Raw genomic sequence first — 12,846 nt, 5'->3', positions numbered from 1 at the left:
CAGGAATGCCTCCGCACCGGCCAGTTGAATTCGTCATCGATCTTGAGCCTGGCACGGAACCTGTTTGCAAACGTCCTTACAGCTTGGACCTGAAGAGTTGAAGGAGCTGAAGAAGCAACTCGATATTCAAGAGCGTATGGGTCTCATACGACCTAGTTCTCCATGGGGTTGTGGAGTTCTTTTTGTGAAGAAGAATGATGGAACGGACCGACTCTGTGTCGACTACCGTCCATTGAACAAGAAGACTATAAATAACAAGTATCCACTTCCCAACATCAACGAGCTTTTTGAACAACTGAAAGGTGCTCAAGTATTCTCCAAGCTTGATCTCCGTATGGGCTATCACCAGATTCGAATTCATGAGCAAGATATTCCCAAGACGGCTTTCAGAACAAGCTATGGTTCATATGAATACACTGTCATGTCTTTTGGCCTCGTCAATGCTCCGCCGACTTTCTCTCGCATGATGAACTTCATCTTCAACGCCTACACAAATGACTTCGCCTTGGTCTACCTCGATGACATTTTGGTCTTTTCCAAGAACAAGGAAGATCATGCCAAGCACTTGCATTTGGTGCTGGATAAGCTCAGAGAACATCAGTTCTACGCCAAGTTCTCAAAGTGCGAGTTTTGGCTCGATGAGGTTCTCTATCTTGGGCATATCATTTCTGCCAAGGGCATTGCGGTGAATCCTGAGAAGGTGTCTACAATTGTGAATTGGGAACCACCTCAGAACGTGAAGCAACTCCGCAGCTTCCTTGGGCTCGCAAGCTATTGTCGAAGGTTCGTTGAGAACTTTTCAAAGATTGCGGAGCCGCTTTCCAACCTTCTCCAGAAGCACGTCAAGTACGTTTGGTCTCCCGAGTGTGACATCGCTTTCAACACCCTGAAAGAGAAATTAGTCATTGCTCCAGTTCTGCCTCCCCCTAATGAATCCAAACCGTTCGAGGTCTTCTACGATGCCTCTCTTCAAGGGCTTGGTGCAGTGTTGATGCAAGAGAAGAAAGTTGTGGCTTATACCTCTCGCCAGTTGAAGCCCAATGAGAAGAACTACCCCACTCACGACCTCGAGTTGGCGGCAGTTGTGCATGCTCTTTTGACTTGGAGACATCTCTTATTGGGAAGAAAAGTGGACATCTTCACTGACCACAAGAGTCTCAAGTACATCTTCACTCAGCCTAATCTCAGCCTCAGGCAGATTCGTTGGGTCGAAATGATTCAAGAGTATAATCCGAGTATCGAATATACTCCAGGCAAGGCCAATGTAATTGCTGACGCATTGAGCAGGAAGGCTTACTGCGACAGTTTGATTCTCAAGCCTTACCAACCCAAGCTTTGTGAAGCTTTCCGCAAACTCAACCTGCAAGTTGTTCCTCAAGGTTTCCTCGCCAATTTTCAAGTCTCTCCTACTTTAGAAGATCAGATTCGTGAGGCTCAACTTCTTTATGCTATGGTGAAGAAGGTGAAGATTGGGATTGCCAAGAGTCAACCCAAGTACAAATGCTATCGTCTTGATGACAAGGATACTCTCTTCTTTGAGGATCACATTGTTGTGCCTAAATGTGACCTTCACAAAGTCATTATGAACGAGGCTCACAATTCACTCCTCTCTATCCACCCTGGGAGTACGAAGATGTACCAGGACCTCAAACAGGCGTATTGGTGGGCTCGAATGAAGCGCGAGATTGCTCAGCTCGTGAATGAATGTGATGTCTGTAGAAGAGTGAAGGCAGAACACCAACGACCAGCTGGTCTCCTCCAACCTCTTGCCATTCCAGAATGGAAGTTTGACCACATTGAGATGGACTTTGTGATGGGATTTCTAAAGTCAAAGCGTGGCAATGATGCTATATTCATTGTCATCGACAAACTCACTAAAGTGGCTCACGTTCTGCCTATTAAAGAGTCTATCACAGCAGCTCAATTGGCAGAGCTTTATACCTCTCGGATTGTCTCTCTGCACGGTATTCTGCAGTTGATATCTTCAGACCGTGGCAGCATCTTCACCTCGAAGTTTTGGGATTCTTTTCAGAAGGCCATGGGCACCAACATCCGTTTCAGCACAACTTTTCATCCTCAAACTAGCGGCCAAGTCGAGCGTGTCAATCAGATTTTGGAAGATATGCTCAGGGCTTGCCTTATCTCTTTCGGTATGAAGTGGGAAGATTGTCTTCCATATGCCGAGTTCTCCTACAACAACAGCTTTCAAGTGAGTTCGGGCAAGGCCCCATTTGAAATTCTCTATGGCAGGAAGTGCCGTACTCCTCTTAACTGGTCAGAGACCGGTGAACGTCAACTCCTTGGAAATGACTTGATCACAGAGGCAGAAGAGATGTGCAAAGTCATTCGTGATAACCTTAAAGCAGCGCAATCGCGCCAGAAGAGCTACTATGATAGTAAGCATCATGATTTGGCTTTCAAGATCGGAGACCATGTTTACCTCCGCGTCTCTCCAATGAAAGGTACTCATCGCTTCGGTATCAAAGGGAAGCTTGCCCCTAGATACGTGGGTCCTTTCAAGATCGTCAGCAAGAGAGGCGATCTCGCCTATCAACTTGAGCTTCCCTCCAACTTTGCAAATGTGCACGACATGTTCCATGTCTCTCAGCTCCACATTCAAGACCCCTGACCGCACCATCAACTTCGAAGACATTGATCTCCAAGAAGACCTTTCTTATCGTGAGCACTCAGTTGCTATTCTTGAAGAGACTGGACGCAAGACTCGCAGTAAGTCAATAAAATTCCTCAAAGTCAACTGGTCACACCATTCCGACCGTGAAGCCACCTGGGAACGCGAGGATCACCTCCGTTCTAAGTACCCGCCGTTTTTCGAGTCCTAGATCTCGGGACGAGATCCTTTCGTAGTGGTGGAGTGTTGTAACACCCCGGATGTAATTTACCTTATATGTATCCCAACTCTTGCCGTTTCCGGCCTAAGTTATTTTATTTTCCTCGGGTTCAGGTTTTTGTCACCGTGTGTTGTTGCCTTTGTCATGGATCTCATAGCATTCCATCATGTGCATTGCATTTGCATACGTGTTCGTCTCATGCATCCGAGCATTTTCCCCGTTGTCCGTTTTGCATTCCGGCGCTCCTATGTCACCCGGTGGTCCTTTCTACCTCTTTTCGTGTGTGGGGATTAAAAATTTCCGGATTGGACCGATACTTGTCAAGCGGCCTTGGTTTACTACCGGTAGACCGCCTGTCAAGTTTCGTGCCATTTGGACATCGTTTGATACTCCAACGGTTAACCGAGGGACCGAGAAGGCCTCCTGTGTGTTGCAGCCCAACACCCTTCCAATTTGGCCCAAAACCCACCTAAAACCCTCTCCATCATCTAGAGCGTTCGATCACGATCGCGTGGCCGCAAACCGCACCTCATTTGGAGCTCCCTAGCTCCCTCTACCTCTATAAATAGATCCCCTCCCGAAATTCCCGGATCTCCTCTCCTCTAACCCTAGAAATTCAGCTCCGCCGCCATCGGACACGTCCGGTCGCAACCGGACGCGTCCGCCCGTCGCGCCCAGCCAGCCACAGCGTGCCACGTGGCACCCCGGCGCCCGCGCCGCCGCGCCCGCGGAAGCCCGCGGCCGGACCCTCCCCGCGCCCGACCGGGCCCCGCGCCCGCCGCCTACCGCCGCCCGTCTTCCTCCCGTCCGGCCGTCCGAGAAGCCCTGCAGCGCTGCCCGCCACTCCCGGCCACCAAGCTCCGCCAAGCTCCGGCGAGCTTCGCCAGCACCGCGCCCGGCGAGAAGCCACACCACCTCGCCGCGCCCTCCTCCGCCTCGCCGGCTCCGCCATCGTCCACCTCCTCCGGCCGGCGTGCCCGCCAAGTTCGGCGACGAACTCCGGCGACCCCGAGCTGCTACAGTGTTGAGTCCAGATCCAGATACAAAAAACCCTAGGGTTGACTTTCCCCTCTCCCCTTATTTTTTTTGCAAACTTTGGCAGGCTATAACTCCGCATCCGTAGCTCCGATTTGTGTGTGTAGCATATCAAATTGTTCGCCTCGATGAGTACATCATTTTATCTCATTGCATCATTTTCATTTGAGCTCATCTTGATGCCCGAAATGCTGTTGGAAGAGGGCTATGTGGTTAATTTGGCAGATCTGTTTCAGCAAATAGATATTTGTCATTTTTGCCATGTTTAATGTGTGCACGATATGATCCTGAGCTCTACATGTGTTTTGTTATATGCCATGCCATCTTTACAGAGGTGCTTACCATGTATTTTTGTGATATTTGTGATGACTAGCACAAGCTTGCAAAGTAGTGTAATCGGTAATGCTGATTTCAGGGACTTAGATTTTCACCAAGTCCTTGTCCTGATTTTGTCGTTATGCCATATGTTCATGTTGTTTCCTAGTGATCCGTGCCTCTTTTGAGGATGATCAGTAAGGATGTTTTGTTAACATTTGGTGCTCTATCCATCCATGTCTTTGTTTGCATTTATGGAGCAACCTAGCTTGAGTCAATCGAGCTCTACTTTTGCTATATCGTGAATCCTGGCAGATTGTTGACATGATTAGCGATTTTGCCGAGGATGTTGCTATTGATCCGTGCATGCTATGTTGTTGTGCTTGCCATTTCTAGCTCCTATGCCATGTCGTCTTGATGGGTGTATGCTTAGTTTGTCATGCCATGCTCTGTAGTGAGTGCATCGAGCTCGTAAACATGCCTACTCGTTAACTGTTTGCATGCTCCAGTTTTTCACTAAGTCTGAGATCTGTTTATGTTTTTGCCATGTTCACATGCTTGCAATTGTATTTTCTGATCCCTTTTGGCTCAAGGTCACTAAGGGACTTTTGTTAAGTGCTTTGAGTAGCTTCATGCCATGCCTTGCTTTGCCATGTTAAGTTCCTGTAGCATGTAGTTTTCATGCTCTAAAGTGTGCTTCCTGCGCCGTATCATGTGAACGGCCGTATCACTTGATACTTTCCCGTCGGTACCCCCTCCGATCCCTCTGCGGCCTGCTCACCGACCGCTCCTCTACGCTACCTACGCTGCCGCTCTCTGCAGCCCCCCTCCCCCCCCCCCCCCTCGGCCTCTATCCTCTCTCCCCGCTCCCTCTCCTGCCCCCGCCCCTCCTCGCGCACGCCCCCCTAGTCTCGCCTCCCCTCCCCCGAACCCGCCCGTGCTGCGCTCCCCCCCCGTACTCCTCTCCCCTCGCGTCGGCCCTCCGGCTGTGGCCTTGGCCCTGTTCACAGCCCCCCATCGCCATGTCAATCAAGGTACATAAATAACATTACATCATCCAAACACTCATGGCCTGACTACGGCGCCAAAATAGAAGATAACCCCAACATGCGACACGGTCCCGATCACCCCCAACTGGGCACCACTACTGATCATCAGGAAAGGAAACATAGTAACGTCGAACTCCCACTTGAGCTCATACGCGTCTCCTGGAGCGGAATCATCAGGCCCTGCATCTGGTGTAATAGTAATCTGTGAGCCACAGGGACTCAGCAATCTCGCCCCCTCGCTATCAAGACTATTTAAGCTTATAGGTATGGCAAGCTAAAAATATGTGAAGCTGCAGCAAGCGACTAGCATATATGGTGGCTAATTTATTCGCAAAAGAGAGCGAGAAGAGGAGGCAAGGCGCGAGCGAGAAATTAGAGAGCAACCTGCGCAAACATTACTCCAACACCGTGTCCACTTCCCGGACTCCGTCAAGAAGAGGCCATCACGGTAACACACTCAGTTGATTCATTTTAATTAAATTAAGGTTCAAGTTATCTACAACCGGACATTAACAAATTCCCATCTGCCCATAACCGCGGGCACGGCTTTCGAAAGTTCAATCCCTGCAGGGGAGTCCCAACTTAGCCCATGACAAGCTCTCACGGTCAACGAAGGAATAGACCTCCTCCCAAGACGTTCCGATCAGACTCGGTATCTCGGTAATTCAAGACACTTCGACATGTTAAAACAAGACCAGCAACACCGCCCGAATGTGCCGACAAATCCCGATAGGAGCTGCACATATCTCGTTCTCAGGGCACACTCAGATGAGCTCTCCATACAACTAAAACCAAACCTCGAGTTTCCCCGAGGGGGCGCTGCACAGGACTCTAGTTTGGACCAACACTCAGAGGAGCACTGGCCCGGGGGGTAAAATAAGATGACCCTCGGGCTCCGGAAACCCAAGGGAAAAAGAGGCTAGGTGGCAAATGGTAAAACCAAGGTTGGGCATTGCTGGAAAAGCTTTAATCAAGGCGAACTATCAAGGGGTTCCCATTATAACCCAACCGCGTAAGGAACGCAAAATCCGGGAACATAACACCGATATGACGGAAACTAGGGCGGCAAGAGTGGAACAAAACACTAGGCGAGAGGCCGAGCCTTCCACCCTTTACCAAGTATATAGATGCATTAAGATAATAAGATAATATAATGATATCCCAACAAGTAAATAAATGTTCCAACAAGGAACGGCCTCCAATCTTCACCTGCAACTAGCAACGCTATAAGAGGGGCTGAGCAAAGCGTGGTAACATAGCCAATCAACGGTTTGCTAGGACAAGGTGGGTTAGGGGTTTAACATGGCAATTTGGGAGGCTTGAAAGCAAGTGGTAGACATCGTAGCATTGCCATAGCAAAAGAGCGAGCAATCTAGCATAGCAAAGATAGTAGTGATTTCGAGGGTATGATCATCTTGCCTACAAAGTTGTCAGAGTTGACTGGATCCTCGAAAGCAAACTCAACGGGCTCCTCGTTAGCGAACTCGTCTCCCGGCTCTACCCAAACAAGACAAACAAGCAACAAGGACACAATCAACCACGTGCAAGGATCAAACAATATGATGCAATGATGATATGCTATGCGGGATGCGATGCGGGATGCATATGCAAGATTTGACAAGGGATGCATGAACCTGGCCTCAACTTAGGAATCCAAGTGTGCCACTGTAAATATGAGATGAAATCGCTTTAAAATGATATAAAGAACGCCGGAATCGGAGTTACGGTTTGGAAATGGCAAGCGATTCAAATATGGCACCGGTCTGCGATTTACAGCAAGCAGCCATCTAAATGCAATGAGATGAACATGCTACAGCACTCAAACATGACAACAAAATACATGGCAGGGATGAATTCAAGATGCTTAACAAAAGTCTAGCACTGAGCTACGGCCAATTCATCCATTAACAGGTTCAAACAAGCATGGCAAAAATGCATATGGCAAACAGATCTCAGACTTAGTGAAATTAACACTTGTCTGAAATTTCAGATCAGGTGGCACTCTTCGGAGCCACGAAACTACATGCTACAGGACCTGAACATGACAAAGTAAAACATGGCATGGAGCTACTCAAAAAGCTTAACAAAAGTCCCTTAGTGACCTTGAGCCAAAAGGGATCAGAAAATATACTAACAAGCATGTGAACATAGCAAAAACATAATCAGTTTTCAGACTTAGTGAAAACTAGCACATGCTGAAACATATCTCAAGTAGGCATGTTTACGAGCTCGATGCTCTCACTACGGTGCAAGACATGATAAGCTAAGCATACATCTATCAAGAACACACAAAACGCAAGCTAGACATGGCAAGAAAAATAGCATAGCATGCACGGATCAACTACAACATCATCGGCAAAATTGCAAACAAGTTGACAATATCTGCCCAGATTCACAAAGTAGCAAAAGTAGAGCTCGATTGACTCAAGCTAGGGTGCTCCATAATTGCAAACAAAGACATGGATGGATAGAGCACTACAAGATTAACAAAACATCCTTACTGATCATCCTCAAAAGAGGCACGGATCACTAGGAAACAACATGAACATATGGCACATATGAGATAAACAGCTCAAGGACTTAGTGGAAATGCTAAGTCCCTGAAATCAGAATTACCAAGTGCCTCACTTTGCAAGCTTGTGCTAGTCACCACACACATCACAAAAATACATGGGTTGCACCTCTGGAAAGATGACAAAACCCTTAACAAAACATATGTAGAGCATCAGGGCATATCATGCACACATAATCATGGCAAAAATGACAAAAAGCTAAATGGAGCAGATCTGACAAATTAACTCAAGTAGCCCTCTTCTAACAGCATTTCGGGCATCAAGATGAACTCAAATGAAAATGATGCAATGGAATGAAATGATGTACTCTCTGAGATGAACATTTTGATATGCTATATGCCATGAGGAGCTACGGATGCAAAGTTGATCGAGGCTATGAACAGGAGCACATGGATCTGAGATTTGAGGACTTAGGGAAAAAAACAAAGTCAACCTAGGGTTAGCTCGGATCTGGATCTGGCGCACGCCGACCGAGGCAAGTCCAGCGAGCTCGTCGGGGAGGCAGGTCGGCGGCTTGCCGGCGAGGAGAGGAGGCAGGGCGGTGGGGCGGCGGACCCGGTCGCGGGGCGGCGAGGCGGCGAGGGAAGGCGGCGGGGCGCAGCTCCGGCCGGCCGGCGTCGAGCAGCGCGCGGCGGCTCCGGTCGCCGGGGCGGAAGGAGGCGGCGGCGGCGGGGCGAACGCGGCGGCGGGGTCGGGCGCGGGGCGGTGGTGCGGCTTCGGGCCGCGGGGGCCCCGGCTGAGCCGAGCGGGCCGACGGGGAAGTGGGTGCGCGGCTCGGCGAGTCGGCGGCTGACACGTGGCGGTGGCGGACACGTCCGGCCCGAATCGGACGTGTCCGTCGGCGAGAGGTGGGAGGAGACTAGGTTAGGGTGGATTTGATCCGGAATTTCGGGAGGGGATGCCTTTTTATAGGTAGAAGAAGCTAGGAGAGTCCAAATGAGGTGCGGTTTTCGGCCACGCGATCGTGATCGAACGATCTAGATGATGGAGAAGGCTTAGGTGGGTTTTGGGCCAAATTGGAGGGGTGTTGGGCTGCAACACACACAAGGCCTTTTCGGTCCCTCGGTTAACCGTTGGAGTATCAAACGAAGTCCAAATGGCACGAAACTTGACAGGTGGTCTACCGGTAGCAAACCAAGGCCGCTTGGCAAGTCTCGGTCCAATCCGGAAATGTTTAATCCCCACACACGAAAGAAAGCTAGAAATGACCACCGGAGGAGAATGAAGCGCCGGAATGCAAAACGGACAACGGGAAAAAAATGCTCGGATGCATGAGACGAACATGTATGCAAATGAAATGCACATGATGACATGATATGCAATGCATGACACGCAAGCAATGACAACACACCAACAGCGAATAACTGGAGGACACCTGGCACATCGGTCTCGGGGCGTTACAACACTCCACCACTACGAGAGGATCTCGTCCCGAGATCTAGAATGGCACCGGAGGGAAAACGGAAGAGAAAAGAGGAGTGGTAAAACTAAGTTGCTCCTTTGACAAATGAGTGAAACCAAAGAACCTTGAGAAGGTTAAGCCAATACGAGAAAAGAATACCAGGGAGATGAATGAAATTGAAAACACACCGATAGAAAGGAGGAACAAAGAAGAACAAATTCGTACAGCGCTCCGGTTGGAAAGAGATATAAGACTTGATAAGATGAAAAGAACTTGATCTTCACAAGAACAAAAAGAAAAAAATAGAAGAGAGCCACATCAAAATGCCTCCGGAAGAAAAGAGAGAATGGAAAGGAGTGAACGAAGTAGAAAACAATATCTTGGCAGAGCACGCTTACAACAAACGCTAGAACGGAGTTGTTGGAAAACCAACAACGAAAAGAATAAGCTTGATATGGTCTAATGGAATACATCTCAAACTATGAGGTGACAACCTGCCACTCACGGGAAAAAGAATTGGATTGATATGAACAAGGAGACGAGAAACTTATCACCGGAAGGATGTATGAAGAACTTGGGTCATTTATGAGCACCATAAAACAACAAACCTTAGGGAAGGCTTTAGGTGAAATATAACCCAAGGTAATCCCAATGACGAGATTGGTGGATTTAAAATACCTCATTCTTAATAACATGTGAATCATGAAACATGAACTCAAATTATCAAGAATGACATAATACCACCTCCAATGATAAAGTAGAAAGAATTGCGCTCCGGATTACAAGATGAAGAAAACTTGAGCTCCTTAAAAGAATCTTGATGAAAACTTCGAGAAGGAAATAAATCCTTGATGAACCATCATGTAGAACCTCCATGAAGAACTCCGTTAAACAAAAGATAACGAAAAGAGAGAGAAGTTGAACACACAAGGTGAAACCTTGTAATGATTTAGATGGATCTCCGTGATAATTAGAGCTTGGAACTCTGGGAAAGAAAGATGAGCACTTGAAACCAAGAATAAATATGATGAGCCACTCCGGAAAACAGGAATTGAATAAACTCGATGAAACAAGAATAAGAATTACATTATGCTTATCCTTCACCAATTAAATTGATGACAATCAACGGATTCGACATATTACTTATTCTCGTAGACAAGATTAAGAGAGATATAACATAAACTTGAGAATGTCTTCCACGAACCACCAGTAGGAATTTGGAAGAACGAATAAATTGATAAGAAGACAAATCTTGAACGAACCACCATAAGAATTGAAAATGAACGAAGAGAAGATAATGAAACACCGGGAAGAATTAGCAAATCAATGAAGATGCTTGAGAGAATTTAGAGACAAGAGAACGAAGGGATCATGAACTGATTAGAGATTACTTGAACGAAGCACCGGTAAGATTTTTGAGAACCATAGCTGAAAGCCAAGAATGAATAAATCTCAGATGATGGGCTCCGGATAATCAAACTGAAAAGACTCTTGAATTGCTCCGGATAGGTGAAAAGAATTCTCACAATCAAAAACAATTATGAGAGGATTGCAACAACCTAGAACCACGAATCTTGAAGAGAATGGAGAAAGTTTGAGAGAAAATTCTTCTTCGGTCTTCATAATCTGAGAATTACGACGAGAAACACCACCGTGAATTGTTGAGATGCTCTGAAATGATAAATAGAAAGGTTGAACCAACGATGAAAAGAATTTGAAAGATCTTGAAGAAAAACATTTGACTGATGATAAATCATCCTTACGTCAAACTTCAAAAAGAAATTTGAGGATAGCTCCGAGAAAATAAGAAGAGTCAGGTAAGATCCTGGGAAAAGACCTGTGGATTAGGGCCCACTCAAAAGAAAACACCATTGAATGATTTAAAAGAGAGGTTGCACCGGTTGAATTAAATGACTTGAATGAGATAACATCCTCGAAATAGGTTGAGCGGATCTTGGATGACAAGACGAGCCTTCTGAGATATCTTCAGCACTCCGGAACAATGGAATAGCGAACGGTGAAAAATTATGAGGTGTACCGTTATGAGAAGGCATTTAAAACGAGGAAAAAGATATGACCAACAATGAAAGCTTGAATTGGTTCCACCGGAGAAGAAAACGAGTGACGAGAGACGAACTTGAAGCTCCGTTAGAATCTTCATGAGAATCACCGGATAAGAATATTGACGGAACAGAATGGAGAGACTTCCCATCAATAAAAGGATACTTGAATAAGAAATCTGAATCCTTGGAGAAAAAACAAAGGGAGGGAGGGTGGGAAAAACAAAGACAATTTGGAACGGATGAAGACAACACCGTTGAGAAGAAACTGATACTTGATCTTGCTGATATTGAAATGATCGGATCCACTTGAAGAGAGACACACCGGTTGAAAAGGATTGGCAAGACAATCTCGATGATCAAGAAGGATTAGTATTCACATAGGAATATGAGAACACTGTTTGGGGAAGGTATGGAATCAACATTTGACTTCGAAGCAACTCGAATACCACAACTCAAAACAAAACAAAAGATTGGCTTGCAGAATAAGCCGGAACAAACATATGATAGAGATTTCGTCCGAAGTTTTCGTGGTGGGGCCTACACGGGCTCGATCGTACATCACCATCATGTACAAGGCCGTGCACATGACATACGAAGCATCCCCGAGTCGGCATAGCCAAGGACTCTTTAAGACACAACAAGACCAATGTAAAACCAACCGTGAATAGGCGGACCACTAGACGTCGAACCCCAATTTCATATCATACATCCGTCGAAAAGATATCCTAAGAGCTACTTGAATTCCCACTTATAAACTCCCGAAATTTTCCGGTTATGCAATCAGGTGTTGGGGATACAGGGGAAGCATAATATCTCACCCAAACTAGCAAATCCTACATCCAGCTGTATCCATCCTTCAACACATAACCAAGAAACCTTCGGAAATCATCTACCTCAACCTTCGAAAAGCATCCGTTATACGAGTTATGGCAATACTCCCGAACTCCCGCCCCAGTAATGGGTGGCGTCGAGGTTATCTCACCAACGAACTGCATAAAAGAGATTTTCGATGTCGGCGTACTAAACTCAGGTATTCCAGAACTGCAACGATAAAATTATGATGACAACACCTCAGAGCTCAACTCCCCGGGACACTTCCACAAAACCCCTGACAGGAGGCACCAAGACAATGTTCTCATCATAAAACCATCGGAACGATTCCAAGATACCCACGTGATCCTAAATTTTTTTTAGTGAAATTTGAGAAGAGAAGAGTCGAAACTCTACGTCAGGATGCCTTACCAGAGCGATGAGGAGACTGGGAAGTAAAAAGAATTCCTAAACTCTCCGATATATAATTCCTAGATGACTCAAACCATTTTTCTAGACACAACTCAGCCGCTAAAAACGATCAAGCAATGGGGCTCCTAAGGTCGGGGAAGGCTCTGATTACCAACTTGTAACACCCTCGATGCGACTATATCTCCCACGTGTCGAGGCACGACTTAGAGGCATAATCGCATTGAAGGCATATGTCGCAAGTAAGGCAATCTTCACAACATCCCATGTAATATAATAATAAAAGTGGGAATATAGTTGGCTTACACTCGCCACGTCAAT

This window comes from Triticum urartu, chromosome 3 (assembly GCF_003073215.2).
Source record: "Triticum urartu cultivar G1812 chromosome 3, Tu2.1, whole genome shotgun sequence".
Taxonomy (NCBI): Eukaryota; Viridiplantae; Streptophyta; class Magnoliopsida; order Poales; family Poaceae; genus Triticum; species Triticum urartu.
Note: the sequence above shows the minus strand (reverse complement) of the source record.